The 20,089-nt window shown below is 41.2% G+C and overlaps 1 protein-coding gene and 1 long non-coding RNA gene across 2 annotated transcripts in view; one reads left to right on the forward strand and one right to left on the reverse strand.

Annotated features, from left to right (window-relative positions):
- Positions 1-20,089, forward strand: part of SLC9A9 (solute carrier family 9 member A9) — a 745,308-nt gene that overhangs the window by 687,008 nt on the left and 38,211 nt on the right. The window lies entirely within an intron of this gene.
- LOC110197213 (uncharacterized) overlaps positions 6,204-20,089 on the reverse strand; it is an 81,721-nt gene continuing 67,835 nt past the window's right edge. Inside the window, exon 4 of the long non-coding RNA XR_013483386.1 lies at positions 6,204-8,373. This is a non-coding gene — a long non-coding RNA (uncharacterized LOC110197213). The remainder of the gene's footprint in view (positions 8,374-20,089) is intronic.

Raw genomic sequence — 20,089 nt, forward strand, 5'->3', positions numbered from 1 at the left:
AACTGACTTTTTAGGGGCTAAAGTCTAAAGGGTAAAACATAAGGAAATCTTTGGATTCTCTTCCCCAAGTCCCTCCAGCATTTAGTACTAATGTTTTCTTGAAATAGATTCTGGTAAATGTAAGTGACTAATTTTTTATTTTAGGCGAAAGCTTTTCTGAAGACTTTACTCCAACAAATGAAATTCATTCTGTCTTCACTGTTATCAAGTTAAGAGCAAAGTGAACCAGACACTTCACCATCTGGGGGTGGGGGGAGGGGAACATTTGTTCTCTGGTCCTCTTCGGGGACTTGGAAGGTCAAGGTCAGCCTCAATGCTTTGATTCCGTGTGTGTGCCACTACTTGAAAATCAGAAAACCTCAGGACCCAGAGCTGGGAGGAACCTTAGACATTAATTCCCACCACTGCCTTTAGAGGAAACTAGGTGGTGCAGAGAAGACCTGAGTTCAAATTTAGGCTCACTTTTAAACTGTGTGACCTTAGGCAAGTCACTTCACTTCTATCTGCCTCAGTTTCCCAAATTATAAGATGGGGATAATAATAACACCCACTTCCCAGGGTTGTTGTGAGGTTACATATGAAACAATATTTGTAGAGTACTTAGCACTGTGCCTGGCATATAGTTGTTATTCAGTCATGTCTGATTCTTTGTGACCCCATTTGGAGTTTTCTTGGCAAAGATACTGGAGTGGTGTGCCGTTTCCTTCTCCAGCTCATTTTATAGATGAGGAAACTGAGGCAAACAGGGTTAAGTGACTTGCCCAGGGTCACATAGCTAAAAAGTGTCTAAGGCTGGATCCTGACTCCAGACCCAGTGCTTTATCCATTGCACCTCCTAGGTGCCCTCAGTATATAGTAGGCACATGGCAAATGTGGGTTTTCCTTCTCTTTTATTTGCATCTGAGAAAACAAAATCCTAAAAAAACTCAATCATTTGGCCAGGGTCAGACAAGCTGGACAGCGACTGAGCTGGAATTTGAACTCCAACCTTCTAACTCTAGGTCCAGGTCTCCATCCTCCATACCATAAGAAGATAGTACCATTTGGCTAAGCTGCCATGGATAGTCCCTGCCCATCTTTGTATATGTGCCTAGACTCCCCTCTGCCTTTATCCTTGAAAAGAAATATACCAGGAGGCAGCAGCCTACTTTTTGTAGGGAAGCCATTGGCTTGGTTTGCCAAACAGTGGGGTTTGACCCAGACAGTTCAGGTTCTAAACTGTTTTCCCTGAAGATCTGGTATAGGTCCAAGGAAACCTGGCAAGGTACATCAGCGAAACAGAGGGACACAATCTGGATTCACCCATTTCCAGGTCATCCGTTCCAATGATTTCAGTGGGAGAAAAGTGTTCAGAGGCCCTGGCTTTGTTAGGGCCTTCAGTGAAATGTACTGGTGTATTTTATTTCCTGGAAAAATTCCTTCCACGTGTGTGTCTGTGTGTCTCACCCTGAGCCCCTCACACACATGCAATCAATCACTGTCTCAGGTGAAGAGAGTCAAATCACAGAAAGCACCCACAGGCCAAACTTCCTTTTTCCAGGAGGGGAGCTTTTCCAAAATCAGGTTAGGCATGCTTTGGTTGAATCAAATGCAACCAAGCCTGCCTGGATTTTATAAACTCTGGTTTCCATCCAAGATATTGTCATCTCAAACACATGGAAATCAACATAAACAAAGCCAGCCCCAGGCAAAGTGGAGAATTTTGTCTTCAGTACCCCTCTGGTCCATTTTGTGCTTCCTGCTTCTCTTTTAGTAACACACACACACACACACACACACACACACCCCATCATCCTGGCAAGTCCTACTGCCTGCCACTCCAACATCCCACCCAAGCCTGACCTTCTCTTCCCCTCCCTCCATCAACCTGGGCTGGCTTTTATGACAAATATCCAATAAAGATCCTACCTTAGTAGGACCTGGGATCACCTGTTAAGAGTAATGCCTGGGATCACCTGTTAACCAAATTTGAATGACAGCATCAATGGTGATAAATGTTTACCATTCCTCCCAGGAATATTTGCTTCTTAATAGAGAAAACTGAAGTCATAATCCTTCCAAAGATTAGTCTTTGGCAAAATTTCAGGTACTTTGGCAAGTGTGAGAGGGAGATAGTCTGGGTCTGGGGTGAGGATGATTCCTTCTGGGGTGCCCTTCAAACCATTTTCCCAGCTCAGTGGCACAGGGCATAAGAATGCTAGATCATAGACGATCTGAGTTCAAACCCTGCCTGAGATACTTCCTAGCTGCATGACTCTAAGCTAGTCACTTTACCTCTATAAAATGAGGGTAATAATAGCACCTACCTCCCAATGAGATGACATACATAGCTGTTACAGGAACCCAGATTTAGAACTGGAAAGAGCCTTGGAGACAATCAGATTGAATGCTTTCATTTTACAGAAAAGGAAAATGAGACCCAGAGAAATAAAATAGTTGATGAACCCAGGTCCTCTGACTTTAAATCAGGTAAATATTCCAGTATACCGCATTGCTACTGGTAGGTACTTCATCTGTGTGACTCCCATGTTTAAGAACAGTTCTAAAAAATAAGAAAACTGTAAGGAGGCATAAATGTTCAGATCAGCAATGAAATGTTGGCTTTAAGGAGAATTCCCTGGGGCAGCTAGGTGGCACAGTGGACAGGGCACCAGCCCTGGAATCAGGAGGACCTAAGTTCAAATCCAGCCTCAGACACATAACACTAACTAGCTGTGTGACTCTGGGTAAGTCACTTAACCCCAATTGCCTCACCAAAAAAAAAAAAAAAGAGAATTCCCAGCCCCTGACATTTGATGGATGCTTAATAAATGTTAAGCCCTTTTTTAAAAATTTTTTTGTTTCATTTTTCTCAATTATGTATTAACAAACATTTTTGACCTATTTTTTTTAAATTTTGAGCTCCAAATTCTCTCCCTCCCCTCCCCTGTACTTGAGAAGGCAAGTAATTTTCTATAGATTATACATGTATAGTCACACAAAATATTTCCATATTAGCTGTGTTGCAAAAGAAAATACAGACCAAAAAAAACCAAGATTAATAAAGAAAGTTTTTTAATTATTCTTTAGTCTGCATTCAGATTCCATCAGTTCTTTCTCTGGAAATGATTAGCATTTTTCATCATAAGTCCTTCAGAATTATCTTGGATCATTGTATTTCTGAGAATAGCTAAGTCATTCACAGCATCATACAATATTGCTGTTACTATGTACAATGTTCTCCTGGTTCTGCTCATTTCACTTTGCATATATTCGTGTAAGTCTTCCCAGGTTTTTCTGAAAGCATCCTGCTTGTCATTTCTTATAACACAATATTATACAACACAACTTGTTCAGCCATTCCCCAGTTGATAGATATCTCCTCAATTTCCAATTCTTTGCCACCACAAAAAGAGCTACTATCAATATTTTTGTACGTATAGGTCCTTTTCCTTTTCCTAGTAGTGGTATTGCTGGGTCAAAGGATAGTTTTATAGCCCTTTGGGTATAGTTCCAAATTGCTCTCCAGAATGGCTGGATCAGTTCACAGCTCCAACAACAATGCATGTGTTCCTATTTTTCTGCATCCCCTCCAACATTTGTCATTTTTCTTTTCTGTCCTATTAACCAACCTGATAGGTGTAAGGTGGTGCCTCAAAGTTGTTTTAATGTGCATTTCTCTAATCAATGGTGATTTAGAGGGGCAGTTAGGTGATGCAGTGGATAGAGCACTGGCCTTGAAGTCAGGAGGACCTGAGTTCAAATCCAGCCTCAGACCAAACACTTGTCACTTACTAGCTGTGTGACCCTGGGCAAGTCACTTAACCCCAACTGCCTAAAAGTAAAGGTGATTTAGAGATTTTTTTCATATGACTATAGAAAGTTTTTATTTCTTCTTCTGAAAACTGCTTGTTCATGTCCTTTGATCATTTATCAATTGGGGAATGACTCATATTCTTATAAATTTGACTCAGTTCTCTATATTATTGAGAAATGAAGACTTCGTCAGAGAAACTTGCTGTAAATTTTTTTTTCCAATTTGCCTTTTAATCTTGGCTGCATTGGTCTTCTTTGAATTGCTCTAATTTGATGTAATCAAAATTACCCATATTATATCCCACAATGCTCTCTATCTCTTATTTGGTCAGAAATTCTTTCCTTATTCACAAACTAACAGGCCAATTATTCCATGACCTTCTAAATTTGTCCATGATATCATCCTTTAACACATACCCACTTTGACCTTATCTTGATATATAGTGAGATGTTGGTCTATACCTATTTTCTTCCAAACTGCTTTCCAGCTTTCTCAGCAATTTTTGTCAAATAGTGATGTCTTGTTCCAAAATCTGGGATATTGGGGTATGCCAAAGACTAGATTACCATGTTCATTTACTACTCCATATTGTGTACCTAATCTGTTAAGCCTTTTCAATATAAGAACTCCCCTTCTCCTCAAATCTCTATCCCTCCACGAATCAGGTAGAAACAGAGAAGCCAAGAGTAGAGTGGTCAAACAAAGGAGTCCAGGACATCAAAGTGATAAATGAGACTGATCACAGCCTCTCTTGAGGGACTGATGGAGAAAGGCCAAGGTTTCTCTGTTCAGGAGCAGGAATTTTTATTAAAACTATTCATGCATGATTATGTAATATAATTAATACATATGATGATCATATGTTGGTATGTATCCATATGCCCCTATAGATGACATAATCAGTTATATGATTCATATATAACAAAAGGTTAATAGAGGAACCCTAAGTTCTCAAGAAGGAAGCAAGCTCTGTGGCTGGATAAGCAAAAAACGACATTTTTGTCTTCTCACCAATACCACTGCAGAGCATTGTGGGTAGTGATAATTTTGAAAGGTCAGATTCTAAGAGCCCCTGTGTTTACAGTGTTTTTAAGAGTCCAAGGGAGATATAATAAGGTTTAAAGACTACCCAGGTCACATGGGGAAGAAAGGGGAATGTCAAAATCACAGAAGGGAAATGTCTGTGGGCCTTTGGAAAAGGAAAAGGGAAGGATTGTGGGAAAACACAGGAGAAGGGAGCAGTACAGAGAAAGCATGCCACTGTGTTTGCTTTATCAGAAGTAAAAGTACAGTTCTTGATTTTATATGTAGAGTTGGAATGGGGAGGGGGTCTCTGCCTCTTCTAGGAAGGGAGAAAATGATGCAATATGTAAACGTTTAGGCCAGCAAACCTGCCTTTTCCAGGCTGCTTCCTAATGGCATTTTTCTGTCTCTTTGGGCATCATTGGCTCTTCCCCATACTACACATCTCACGCCTGAATCAGGCCTCTGTGCGCCAACACCAACCTAATATAAGGAACAAGACCAGATTTCTTGAACACTTGGCTTTTCTCCATCTTAGTGACAGCTCTCCCTGTCTTCTCCTATTTCCTTACTTTTTTCTTTCTCTTTTTCCCCACCTTTATCTTTCCTCTGTGTTTGGTCTCTATTCTCTCTCATTTCTTTTCTTTCCTCTCATCTATTATTCTTCCTCCTTTCTTTCCTTTCTTGCTATTGCTACTGTCTTATCGTCTCTTATTTGTGGCTATCTCTCCTGTGCCCAACTTGGTGCTGCACATCCTGCCCCACATCCTTTAGCCTCTCGATTTATCCTCCTTATTCTGTACTCTGGAGTCTTGGCTCCTCCGGCCCACTCTTCTCATTTGTCTTTTCTTTGCCCAATATAGAATTGGAGGGGACCTCAGAGATCATCCCATCCAACTCTCTCACTCAAATATGGGGAAACTGAGGCCCTGGGAGGTGATTTGTCCAATGTCATACAGTAAGTAACAGTGCAAATGGTAACCCAACTCCTCTGTCTCTTTGCTCTATACCATGGACCAACTTCTCTCTTTTCACAGAAGGTGAAATGTAGGGAACCATAGGCTTCCATCTACCACAAGCCTCCTTGTTGGATTGTAGAATCGATTCTTATTCACGGAGTATTTAGACTAACTAGCCTCTAAGGTCCCTCACAACTCTGAGAAAATGTGATTCTGTCTACCACTCAGACCCCTTTCCCCTTCTAGTTACTAAAAGGAAAGGCTGTGATTAGAACAGCTAGCTATCTCAAACCTCACCAGGACCGTAAGTAAAAGGAAACTCTGTTCTCTTGGCTTCCTGAAGATGTGGTAGGTGTGGACTGCCATAGTTTATATCTGTTGAGAAACTCAAGTTCCTACCTGAAGATGAATGGACAGTCCACACACACACACACACACACATGGATCTCCTACTCCAAGTTGTATCAGCAGGTATATCAAGTAGCCCCAGAACAGTAAACCATTCCAATAGAGGTCAATCTCTCCTTGACTTGGCAGGCAGTGTAGTACATTGGGGAAAATGTTGGGCTTGGAGTCCCAGTACTTGGTTTCAAATCTCAGCTGGGTCACTCTGTGACTCTGAGCCAGTCATTAACCCTTCAGGGAATGAGTACCCACATCTATAAAATGACAAGGTTGGACTAAATGTCCTCCCAAGTCCCTCTGAGTTCTAGAGCTAATATCCCCTGAACTCCATCTAGTTCATTCTCATCTGTACAAACTTTGGGTTGTTTCTTTCTCTGCCTTGTTAAGAAAGCCATCATTAATAGGATATCCCTCAAGAATCAACAGAGAAGTTATTTGTGTTCCTCTCTACAAGAGAAGAGTATCCAAGTCATCTTTCAGAGAATGAGTTCTAAATCTGGAGCCAATCAATCAATAAACATTTACTGAATGCCCACTGTGTAGCAGGCATTGTGCTAAACAACGGATCCGGGTTCAACTCCTAGTCTGCCACCTCTTGGAGTTTGGGCAAAATAATTTCATTTCTCTGGGCTTCAGTTTGTAGAATGAGGAGGCTGGTTGGACTGGTTGACTTCTGAGATCCTTTCTAGGTCTGAATCTATGATCCCATGAGCCTAAGACAATTTTGCAAAACCAAGAAGTCGAAATAATAATGTTGGGACATCTTCCCATGGTGGCCTGCCCTAGAATCATCCCATCAAATGCTTCTCATTATTTGGGAATCAGGGTTCAGGTAGGGATGAAGGAAGACCCCCTTTTCTTCAGACTGCTTTATTGAATTAGTGATTTCAGTGCAGTCTCTCCATGTGATTTTGGCTCACTTCTCTAGAGGTCAATTTGGGAGCCTTAAGCTCTCCCAGAGGAAACACTCCAAGCTCTCCCTGGGGAACCAAAAAATACAGGAAAAATACCCTGGCAGGCTCCTATCCAAGGTCTTCAACAATCAGTTCCAGTCATTGGCTTTTAGTGATGTTTTGGCACCACCAGTGTGCACCAAACATAAACTTTGTGTGATTGAACCAGAGAATCATTGGCTGGAGGAAAGGTACCATCTTTTCAAAGAGAAGATGACAATCCAAGTGTAAGAAGATTTGCAGGAATTGCAAATTAAGCATTTTGCAAATATGTCAATATCAGTAAATCACCATAACCCTGGGAGTCTGTCACAAATATGTTTTTGAAATTACGTTCAATTTCATGGGATTATTCCAGCTACTTTACACACGAGGAAAAACAGAGATGCAGCCACTTCCAGGAGCTTTTCCCAAAGTGCTGCTGCAGGAAGATCCAAAGTCTTTAATCTCCAGCCTCAATTTCTGCTAACAGGCAAAACCTTTCAAATGCTCAGATCAAAAAAAAAAAAAAGAAAGAAAGAAAGGAGAAGAAAGGAAGAAAAGAAACGTCCCTGAAAAATTGAGCATAGATGTCCATCCTTCTGTGCCACAACTTGGAGATAATTCTGCTGATGAAAAGCAAATCAGTTTGGAGGGGCACTAACTCCTTACAGCTATGAGAAGGCAATTTAGTTTTCTGCCTCTTCTAGTGAATTTAACCCCATCTCTCCCCAGCTCAGTGTCTTATTAGCTATTACCCAGACTTAGCCCTCCAACCTTCAGCTCTTAGCATTTGCACCAGCCACCCCTCTGTGTCCAGGGAGCATGTGTAGGCACTGTTGGGTTTTTTTTTCTAATCCCAATTCCCACATGTACTAATGAATTAGAACCCCAAGAGAAAGGCTGATTATTTGTCCCTTCAGATTTCTAAGAATGGCTGTGATGGTCTAGAATGGGGGGCTGGGGGATGTCTTTTTAATGCTCTACAGCTCACATCCCCTCCCCCACTAATATGCTTCCAGTCATGGTTATTAATTGTTATCCACTTGGCTAGATTTAATTAGCTTTTGAAAAGGAGAAAAGTGGGCTCAAGCTTAGAGAGCACATGGCAAAAGGGTAACTCAGGTCCTAGAGGGTCCCTTGCTGGAGTCGTCAACTTGTCCCTCTCAGGAACGGTGCCGTTTTTCTGCTTCACTCTTTTGCAGAGCCTTGAATCTTTATCCTCCACTCCCTGCCATCAGCAATTCCAAGGAGGCTTCTAGAACACCAAAGGAAAGATTGGAAGTCAAAATACCCCAAAGTTTACAAGTCAAGGGGTGTGTATGTGTGTGTGCGTGTGTGTGTGTGTGTGTGTGTGTGTGTGTGTGTGTGTGTGATGTAGGTGCTGGCCTTCTGCATCTTCCTCCTTCTTCCCATTAACTCTCCTTCTCAAAGGTTTGGGGGAACACTCTCTCCAGATTCCCTCATTCAAATCTCCAATTCCAGGTAGCTTGATGGTTATACAAGCATATCTCAGAGATATTGAGGGTTTGGTTCTAGACCACCACAATAAAGTGGAGTTAAAAAGTGTGTTATAACAAATTTTTTGGTTTCCCAGTGCATACAAAAGTTATGTTTACACTGTACTGTAGTCTATTAAGTATGCAGTAGAATTATGTCTAAAAACAAGGTGCATGCCTTAATTAAAAAATACTTTATTTCTAAAAAAAATAGTACCTATCATCTGAACCTGCAGCAATTCATAATACTTTTGCTGGTAGAGGGTCTTGCCTCCATGTTGATGGCTGCTGACTGATCAGGGTGAGGAATGCTCAAGGCTGGGGTGGCTGTGGCAGTTTCTTAAAATAAGATCACAATGAAGCTTGCCTACAGCTTGACTCTTCCTTTCACTAAACACTTAGAGGCCATTGTAGGGTTATTAATCGGCCTAATTACAATATTGTTGTGTCTCAGGGAATAGGGAAATGGGGGGGGAGGGGGATGGAATGGCCAGTGGGTGGAACAGTTAGAACACACAACATGTATTAATTAAATCTGCCATTTTACATGGGTGTGACAAGGCAATTACAATAGGAACATCAAAGATCGCTGATCTCAGATTACCGTAACAGATACAGCAATGGACAAAAATTGGAATATCGTGAGAATTACCAAAATGTGGCACTGAGACATGACGCGAGCACCTGATGTTGGAAAAATGGTCCGATAGACTTGCTTGACACAGGGTTGCCCCAAACTTCCCCATACTTCATCCAGAGGAGTTGGCTTAGAAAGACTCCAGAAACAAGCCTCTGCATGAAATCTGCTTGTGTGCAGGTCCCTGGAATTCTCCAAGGGCTAAGAAGGAAAAAACACAAACACCATTCCATGGAGTCCTGTGCCATGTTCTCGTTCAGACTGGAGCATAAGGATAGACCAGATGAGAAAGGGAAATAGTTCAGCTGTAGAGGAGCATCCTGAAATACTTTGAGATCTATTTTTAAACAGCAGCATCTGTCAAGCGGCAGCATTTGGACCGTGGGTTAGGAACCATGAGCTTCGCCGCACGGAGTCATAGAGAACTTATCGGCCATACCCAGAAATGACAATTTAAATCTTTGGGCCGGGAGGACAAGCAGAGAACTGCAGAACAAAACAGAGGAAAGTGATCCACGTATGCCTCCTCGCCTTTCAAAAATGGGACCAGCGAGTTCGAACTTCTGGGGCCCTAGAAGACCATTTAGTCCAATAGCCTCATTTTACAGCTGAGGCCCAGACAAGCCAAGATAACACGAAAGGAGTTAATGACAGACCCGGGAATTGAACCTGGGTCCTCTGACTACAAATCTAACATAATCTCCACTCCACTGTGCTGCCTCCTCTTTTACTTCGTTCCCTGCCCTGCTCTACCCACTTCCCTAGAGAAGTGAGAAATTTTTGTAAATCAGTGCAAGGTTTTATGAATAATCAAACAATAAAGTCAAAGCAAACATGGGTCATGATCATATAAACAAAAAGGCAGTTGTCTGAAGGTCTTTAATGGGTACCCTTAGCTAGTGTTGGCCCAGTAGCCAGCACAACCCAGCCTTTGAACTCCTACTTCTAAGGTCATGCTTTGAATGTGTGTGCAAAATTGGACTGGGCTGTAACTGAGGCCCCTCGAAAGCTTGGCCCAAATGACCAAAGTCCGGGATCTCAGCAGGAAATGAGAGTGTTTCAGGGGCAGCTGGTGGTACAGTAGATACAGCACCGGCGCTGGACTCAGGAGAACCTGAGTTCAAATCTGGCCTCAGACACATAACACTTACTAGCTATGTGACCCTGGGCAAGTCTCATAACTCCATTGCCTAGCCAAAAAAAAAAAAGACAGACAGAAAAGAAATCAGAGTGTTCCAAGTCCACTTTTATCAACTAAAAAAGAAATTATGCTCCTAGTTCATGTACGTGAGTACATATGCATATGTGCATATATATGTGTATGTGTGTATATTTATACATGTATATAAATATGTATATATTCTCTATATACACATATAGAAACAGAAATGTGCTCCCAGTACATATATGTGCACATATACATAGATGCACATTATATGTGTGTGAACGTGTATATTCTCTGTATACATATATAGAAATAGAAACTGCTCCCAGTTTATACATATGTATATACATATACATATGTTGATGTGTAGATATATATTAATATATGCATATGCATATATACATATATAGAAAAAGAAATGGTGCCCCCAGTACACATATATGTGTATACGTCTGTATAGGTATATATGTATACACACACATAGAGAAAGAGAGAGGGAGCATTATTGCTTTTTCTATATATTTATATAGAATATATATCTATGTATTCATACTGCACATGTGTTAATATATCTATGTGCGTGAATATACATGCATACATCTACATAGTGATACATACATGTGCATAGAAATATTTTTCATAGGGAGCTTTTCCCAAAGGAACTCAAGTTGCTACCTTCTATTGGGATATGTGTGTATGTATACATATGTACATATATGCATATACATACACATATATATACAATTTTCCTCTTTTTTCCTTAAGAGTTAGCATGGTAGGTCCTGGTTGTCTGTGTCCAGAAAAATGTTGCTTTTATTCATTTAATAATATGGCTATGTTATAGGCAAATGGGGGCCTGCCCTGGAGTCAGGAAGAACTGGGTTTGAGTTCTGCCTCTCATATAGATTGTCTGTGTGACCCTGAGCAAGTCCTTTAATCTCCACACAGCTCTCTAAGACAGTAAAATGCAGAGGCTTGCATAGGTGGAGTTTCCATACGAGGAATTCTCTGCAATGTTCAAATCACAGATCCAGCCAAGGGAAATATGGCTGTCCTTCTCTCCACTGCCCTTATCTTGTCCAAACACCACGGTTTGAGGAAGCATTGTTGGGAGCACTACGGAAAGTGTTCTGGCTTGGGGTCAGTGGATGTGGGTTCAAACCCTACCTCTGATCTGGGTGATCCTGGGAAAGTCACTCATCCTCGCTGGGCTCATTGGGCTACACAGTCTCCAAGAGCTTTTCTATCTCTAGATCTAAAATCCATACGATCCAATGGTCATCACCACCATTAAGTGATATTGGAGAAAACAGCAACTCTGCCACCTGAGAAATACAGCCTTGTTGAATATCCCTGGGATCTAGACACAGTGATCAAGATACCCTAACTGATTATGAAAAGACCCACACAGTGGAGTGTACAGTGGAGAAGGATGGGAGTTTCAGTATCAGAGAAAAGGCAGCCCAATGGACCTGCACAGAGCAGCAGTGGGAAATTGGTGTCTAAGCACGGGATGACCCATACATCACTCCCACCTCTTCCTGAGCCTCCCAAAGTGGTGCATTTGATATGGACATGGCACAAAGAGATGCTGCCACAGAGGAGGGAGCCTTTGTAGTGATGCTAGAAGTGGGGAGTTAGGAAGTCTCCTAGGGGAATAATGAGAGAGAATTGGACTGACAGAGTCATTTGAGGTTTACAAAGCACTTTACATATAGATTATCTCATTTGAACCTATGGGTTATCACCTTTGAGAGACAATATTTCTTCCCCTTTAGCCCAGAGGTTTTTTTAACTTTTATTGTATACTGGACCCTTTTTATGGACCCCTTTTCAGAACCATGTTTTTAAATGCATAAAATAAAATACAAAAGAAACCAATTACCTCAAAATACAATTATCCAAGTATTTAAAAAAAAAACAAGTTCATGGATCCCGGGTTAAAAACCTTTCGACTAATATATGAGAGTCAGGAGGGACCTCAGATTTCCTCTAATCCACAACTATACAGTACAGTGACCCAATTCTTTAAAAACCCTGATTTTAAAGGCGATCCTAAATCCTAAAGGTTAGTTTGGAATTTATCCTTTGGAATATTCATAATCATGCTATTATAAACACTTTCTAGTATCATAGAGGTTTTCTCTCATTCTTTCCTTTGTATGCTAATTCCTTTCCTTGCTTATCATTTCAGTGGCCCAGTTAGAACACAGTTGACTCACTAGGAAAATGCTAATGTGGAGAAGGAACTGGAAATTCTGATTTTTGCCTGAGGCAAACCATTCTGCTCAGCTAGGTTTCTCTTACTGGTTGTTGCAAACCTATCCTCATTGTTGTATGTTGGGAGCATTATTTCTATTGAGCTTTGAAAAACTGGGTAGGCATTTGAGTTTTGAGCTATTTGGGGATGTCTATCAGGTGAAAGACTGATGTATGCATATCAAGATCTGGTAAAAATAATGATAATGTTAATAATAACAATGCAGTGTGTCCTTATTAACAGAAAGCAAAAGCAAGTTGGCAAGGGGGTAGTTATTGGGTTTTGTTTTGGTTTTGGGTTTTTTGGTTTTTGCTAAATGTATCCCTAGGCAATGGAAATCAATACCAAAGCTGGTCAGATAGATGTTATTAAAACACCTAGATTAAATGGAACATAAATAATAGTTCATTGATTTTTTTTATCCAACTTTTTGTAATCTAGTTTACAAGAAGCAAAATAATTCTCAATGCACTGAACAGTTTTCTCTACTGTGATTGCATTCTGCAACATTCTATATAAATTAATCTTCTATCATCTCTTTATTTTACTTTTTTTACTTCAGAAAAAATCACCAAAGAGAGTAGAATGATTTATATAAGCAAAAAAAGAAAAAAGATTTATGAAAAAAATTATTTTCTTCCTTTATTCCCTGGTCCCTCATTGAATCTTTGGCTTAACTATAAATCTTACCTCGAAGGCTGCAGTGCCATCCACATGCTGGCCATTAGCAGAAAATAAGACTTTTCAGCATTAATAAGGGCTGCAGGAATTATATTTTTTTTAATCTGATAATGGTGATTAAACCAACTCTTCATTCTGAGAATACCCAATACCTCAGTGTCACATTATTCAGGACTTTCCCATTGGAGTCCAAACCACACTGAGATAAGCTGCTGAGATTGACAGTAACATCCCAAAATTCATAGGCACCAACTTCACCATCAGATAATATTCAACAAGAGAAAGTCAGCCCACTCGTTAACATCCAGTTGTGAGGTAAAATCCATTCTGAAAGACTCCCTCTCTTATGGGGGAAAGGGGAAACCCTGAAATAAAGGGAAGGACAATGCCCAATTACTAAAATGTTAATAACAATACGTAAAAATGATAGAGAATACAAACAAATGCATTGGTTTTTTTTCCTTTTTCAATTTTTTGGGAAACCATTTTCTATAATGTCTGTTCATGTCAGGTTTCCAAACTAAAAATAGGATTGAAGGAGGTACTTTTTATATATGGGCTTTTTCTGCAGATCTCCAGGAGCCTGAAGAATACAGAAATAATATAAGCACAAGGAATACCTGCCTACACACAAGCCAGGCCACTTGTGAGAAAGCAGGTCTGGATCCATGCACGCAAGTAGGTCATTGAAAGTCAATGTAAACCAGGGCAGTTCCCTCTGCAGGAGAAATTAACCTGCGGGAATCTTGCAGACAGGCAATACCTTTTAGCATAGCAGCTGTATATTTTATTTATGGATTGATACAGGCGGAGAGATATATGGGGAGAGAAGTGCATCTAATATGCATATCCTTAAAAACATGCTCGGGAACAAAGATGGATAGGACGAGCCCATTCATTCATACACATGTTCTCTGTTTCCTGCTATGGATACACTTTTCAGCTTCAGGTATTCATTTCATGGGAAGAGTCATTTTCTAAAAAATGTGTTATCTCCCTATTTGTTTCCTGTCCCTGCCCTCACTATAATATTCTCAGAGTTCCGGTTGTGAGCTTTTCTCCTCTCCTGGTTACCCCATGAATAGGTGTCTGTAGTTAATAGGACCAAGGTGACATTAGCCAGTATCTGTATCCAGCCTCAGTTTAGGCCACGTAGGCAGCAGCCAGTACTGATTATTTGCAGTGGGGGCATCATTAATCTGTGCCTAATGGAGTCAGAGGCTGTGGCTGGAGGGGGAGGAAGTTGACATGTGCCACCTGGTGCCCAGGTCCCTCAGCCTTGCCTGAACCACTTGCCTGACTCTCATTAGACTTCCATATGATTTAGATTATGGTGAGACAAGAGATAGAGGCAGGGGACAGGGAAGAGGACAGATTTCTTTCCTGGCTTGTGCTTTCTGCTCTGATGCTATGCATAGGTTTGGCATGGAATCACAAGTTGTCAAAAGCTATCAGAGACCCTAGAAATTATTGAGTCCAGTCTCCTCATCTTACAGATAAGGAAACTGAGACTTACAGGGCAGTCACCAAAGTAAGGAATCTCTAAGAATGACTCACATTTAAATCAATTAACATTAAGTACCTGGTGAGAGTAACAATCTGCAATGGAAGGAAGGATTTTTCCAGGGCTGGGCCCTGAAGATGAGCTGCAGAGGGTCCCACCCATACCCACTGGGGAAGGAGGGGATCTTCTAGCTAACTCAACACTGCCTGTAGTCATCCTGGACAGGACAGCCTAAGCCTTGTGTGAATCACAGAGAAAGAGAAATCAGACAGCAAAGAATCTGAGAATATTCAATACTCTTACTTAGCTGAGATGTTTTCCTTTCCTATCTTCCCTGCTGTTGCAGTATGTGACCCTTAGCCACCATACCTTTGGGGAGAATAGTCAATCAGTCAGTTCTAGTAGCATGAGTGGGCATCTTGTGTGGTTCATGGTTGGGTTCTGTATTACTTAGGAGGCAGGGCACAGAATTACATCAAAGTATGGATCTGAATCAAGATGCCTTAATTAACTAATTCTTAATGAATGAACTTAATCCTCTATCACTGAGTAAGATTGCCCAGTGGTAGACAGGCAGTACAATGAATACAGTACTGGACCTGGAGTGGGGGAAAAAAACACCTGATACTAACACTTACTAGCTGTGTGACCCTGGGCAAGTCACTTAACTGCTGTTTGCCTCAGTTTCCCTGTCTGTAAAGTGGGGATAATAATGGCACCTTCCGCACAGGGTTTGTTATGAGGATAAAATAAGATGTGTAAAGTGCTTTGCACACTTTAGAGTGCTAAATGAAATACAGTTATTGTCTATGACGGACCATGACAGTACATCTCTTTAGACTCAACACCTCCCTTCTTCTACCTGAAGCTCCTAGATACACTCACCTATTTGTTTCTGCTTTTATTCTAAAGGAGTGTTGTATAATGGATAATGAGCTGGCCTTGAAGTACAGAGGACCTAGGTTCAAGGCCTTCCTCTGACACGTCCTGACTTTTTAACCCAGAACGAATCACTTAATTTCTCACGATTTGGACAATTCTCTAAGACTGTAAGATGTCAAGAAGGAGCCAACCTGCCTTGGTAGGAAGAGTTCCCTTGTTCTCTAATCTAGTGATATCACAGATCCAGGCCCTATGCCCAACCTTATCCCTTACTCACATAGATGACACACAGAAGTGTGCAATGGGGACCAAATAATGTAAACTACCCTATGTCATCTCCACCTACTTTCCCTGTGTCCTAGACTTCTCCCTCTACCAAGCATGGTCAGCATATGACATAGCCAGTTACTGCTATTATCAATCAGCAAGCACTGAGTAAGTACCTGCTACAGGCCAGGAGGGGCAGCTAGGTGGCACAGTGGAGTCAGGAGGACATGAGTTCAAATCCAACCTCAGACATATGCTAGCTTGTGCGATCCTGGGCAAGTCACTTGCTGCTATTGGACAAATATGGGGTCAGGAAGAATCAGACATGACTGAATGACTCAGCAGCAAATAACTATTATAAATACACACACTAAAATAAAGGACAAATGAAGAGAGAAGCTACCTGCAGCTAGAGAAAGAACTGATAAAGAGAAGTATGTGTAGAATAATGAGTAGAATAATAATACATATGTATGCCTATTTGTATCTAATGATAGCCATCTCTGGGGGAGGGGGAGAGGAAAGAAAAAAGGGAGGAAAAAAGAAATTTACATAACTTTGGAAGGAAAAGCAAGTTGTACATTTGTAGTTTCATGTGCAATAATCTTTTTTTATTGTACTGTTATGGAAATGCTTATTTTGTTCCCTGAACCGAAAATAAAATAAATTTAAAAACAACAATAAATGTGCCAGGCACTGTGTTAAGAGCTAGGGATATAAAGAAAGAAAGGGGGAAAAAACCATAAAAACTGAACCTGCCCTCAAGGACATTCTAATAAAGGAGACAAAATGTAAATAAATAGGTACATATGTGTCACATACAAAGCAGAAGGAAGGTAAGCTTAGAGAAGGCCCATTTGACTTAGGGGTGTTGGGGATAGCAAAATGTACTGCAGAAGGTAACAAGCCAACTTTTGAGAAAGAAGGCAGGGATATGAGGTGGGAGCATTCCAGGCATGAAAGACAGCCAGTGAGTGCAAAGGCAGAAGTGGGAGATTCAGCATCACATGCAAGGTACAGCATGTAGACAAGTGTGACTGAGCCATAGAGCACCAGTGAGAAGTGTGAGAAGAAGGGGCCAAGTGATTAAGGGCCCTAAATGCCAGGGGACTTTTATATTTGATCCTATAGATGATAGGGAGCCACTTGGAGTATCACTGAACAGGAAGGTGGCATGATCACTTTGGCAGCTGAGTGGAGATGGGTTGGAGTAGGGAGAGACTTGAGGAAGAGAGACAAATTTGAAGGCCATTGCAATAGTCTAGGATGATGGCTGTGATGTTGATGATGTTGGCGATGGACATCATATGTCAGAAATGATGGGATTTGGTGATGGATTAGAACATACAGGGTGGGAGAAATGAGGAGTCAGGAATGACGCTGAGCTTTCAAACCGGGGTGACAGGAAGGGTGGTTGTGCCTTTTACAGTCATGGAGAAATTCAGAAGAGGGCAGTGTGTGTGGGGAAAGATGGCACCCTATTGTCCTGCCTTGGTATAGCTACCAACCATAAGCACAGTGAGGATATGACCATGTGTGACAGCCAGTAAATGATGCCCTGAGAGGGAGAGTATGGAATCGCCTGGGGTGTAGATCTCATTGCTACACTGGGCACTAAGCCAGATTTAATGCAGGCAAGTTTTTTTGTCATCCTGTTAGATGAACTGAGGCATACAGCTCCATTTCAGTCCCCAACCAAAGACCCTGCCAACTCTGTTATAGCAGGGCAGCATTAGGAACAGGCTGAGAAGATGGCTAACGACTTTGTTGGGTGAAAGAATCTGTACAAGAGAGAAGATGTCCCACACAGAGATGCGTGGCTAGGACAGGTCCCTCTAGCTGTACTGACTTTAACAAGTCTTGCATATGTATATTACATGTAAATTGGCTGGGCTACAAGAGCTTTGGGGATGACATTTCCTGATTCTTCCTTTTCTAAGCTGAAAATAGTAAGGGGGGGGGGGGAAGCACAGAGACGTCCAAATCATGGCATTACCGAATTGTGGCATCTTGTAATGTCACATGGATTTGAAAGAATGCCATCCGAGAAAACAGCCAAAAAAACCCTTATGGACAACTCCTCCAGGACTCCTTTAAAGAAATAAAATGGAATTTCAATTTTTTTTATTTCATCTTTTCAATTAGCAATCATTTTTATTAATTTTCCTTTCTTTCTACCCCCTCCACACCCCAGTGAGCAATTAAAAATAAAGTCCACATATCTACAGTTTAGTAAAACAAACTGCCACAAAGCCTTATGTCCCTGAATTTTAAGTCCAGCGTGTCTCTGTCACAAAGTGGCATATTTTATCTTCATTCTTTTGGAGTTGTGATTATCATAGCCTTGGTTAGAGTTCTAAAGTCTTTCACAATTGTCTTCTCAATATCATTCTATTTTTTTTTTTGGTGAGGCAATTGGGGTTAAGTGACTTGCCCAGAGTCACACATCTAGTAAGTCTTACAAGTCTGAGGCGGGATTTGAACTCAGGTCCTCCTGATCTCAGGGCTGGTGCCCTTTCCACTGCACCAGCTAGCTGCCCCAGTCTCAGTATCATTCTTATCATTATATACATTGTTCTCCTCATGCTGCTCACTTTGCTCTCTGTCAGATCATACAGTTCTTCCCAGTTTCCTCTGAAACTGTCCGTTTCATCATTTTTTACGTCACAATAATATTCCATTCTAACCGTATGCAACAATCTGTTTAGCATTTCCCTAGGTGGCGCCATAGTGCACAGAGCGCTGGGTCCGGAGTTAGGAAGACCTGAGCTCAAACCTAGTCTCAGACACTTCCTAGCTATGTAACCCTGGGCAAGTCCCTTTAATCTCTGTTCACTCAGCTTCCCCAGCTGTAAAATGGGGGTAATAGCACCTCCCTTCCAGGGTTGTTGTGAGGATAAAATGAGATATCTACAAAGCACTTAGCAGTGCCTGGCACACAGGAGGTCCTGCATAAGTCTATTATTAGTAGTATGTATATCATTAACATTGATATTATTATTGTTTTTATCATTATTATTATTATTATTATTATTATTATAAGAGGATACCCTCTTAGTTTCTAATTCTTTAGCTATCACTAAAAAAGCTGCTCCAAATATTTTTATATACAGGCATACCTTGGAGATGTTGCAGGTTCAGTTCCACACTACCACAATAAAGCAAATCACACAAAATTCTCTGTTTCTCAGTGCATATAAAAGTTATGTTTACACTATACTGTAGATTATTAAATGTGCAATAGCGTTATGTCTAAAAATGTACATAATTTTTAAAAAATACTTTATTGCTAAAAAATGCTAACCAGCATCTGAACTTTCAGCAAGTTGTAACATTTTTGCTGGTGGAGGGTCTCGCCTGGATGTTGATGGCTGCTGACTGATCAGGTGGTAGTTGCTGAAGGCTGGGGTGGCTGTGGCAGTTTTTAAAAATGAGGCGACAGGGAGGCAGCTAGGTGGTGCAGTGGATAGAACACTGGCCCTGGGAGTCTGGAGGACCCGAGTTCGAATCCAGCCTCAGACACATAACACTCACTAGCTGTGTGACCCTGGGCAAGTCATTTAACCTCAACTGCCTCACAAAAAATAATACTAATAAATAAATAAAATAAAATAAGACAACAATGAATTTTGCTATACAGAATGACTCTTTCACCTGAACACTTAAAGGCCATCGTAGGGTTATTAATTGGCCCAATTTCAATATTGTTGTGTCTCAGGAAATAGGGGAGCTGGAGAAGAGGGACAGAGATAGAGGAAAGGCCAGTTGGCAGAGGAGTCAGAGCATGCACAACATTTATTAAGTTCGTCTTCTTGGGGGGCAGCTAGGTGGCGCAGTGGATAGAGCACTGGCCCTGAAGTCAGGAGGACCGGAGTTCAAATCTGGCCTCAGACCAAACACTTGACACTTACTAGCTGTGTGACCCCGGGCAAGTCACTTAACCCTAATTGCCTTAAAAAAATATTAAACGTAAGTTCGTCTTCTTCTATCAACGTGATTTGTGACTCCCCAAAGCAATTACAATAGTGACATCAAAGATCAATGATCACAGATCACCATAACAGATAAAACAATAATGA

This window comes from Phascolarctos cinereus, unplaced genomic scaffold, assembly GCF_003287225.1.
Source record: "Phascolarctos cinereus isolate Bilbo 61053 unplaced genomic scaffold, phaCin_HiC Scaffold_7;HRSCAF=346, whole genome shotgun sequence".
In the NCBI taxonomy this organism is placed as follows: Eukaryota; Metazoa; Chordata; class Mammalia; order Diprotodontia; family Phascolarctidae; genus Phascolarctos; species Phascolarctos cinereus.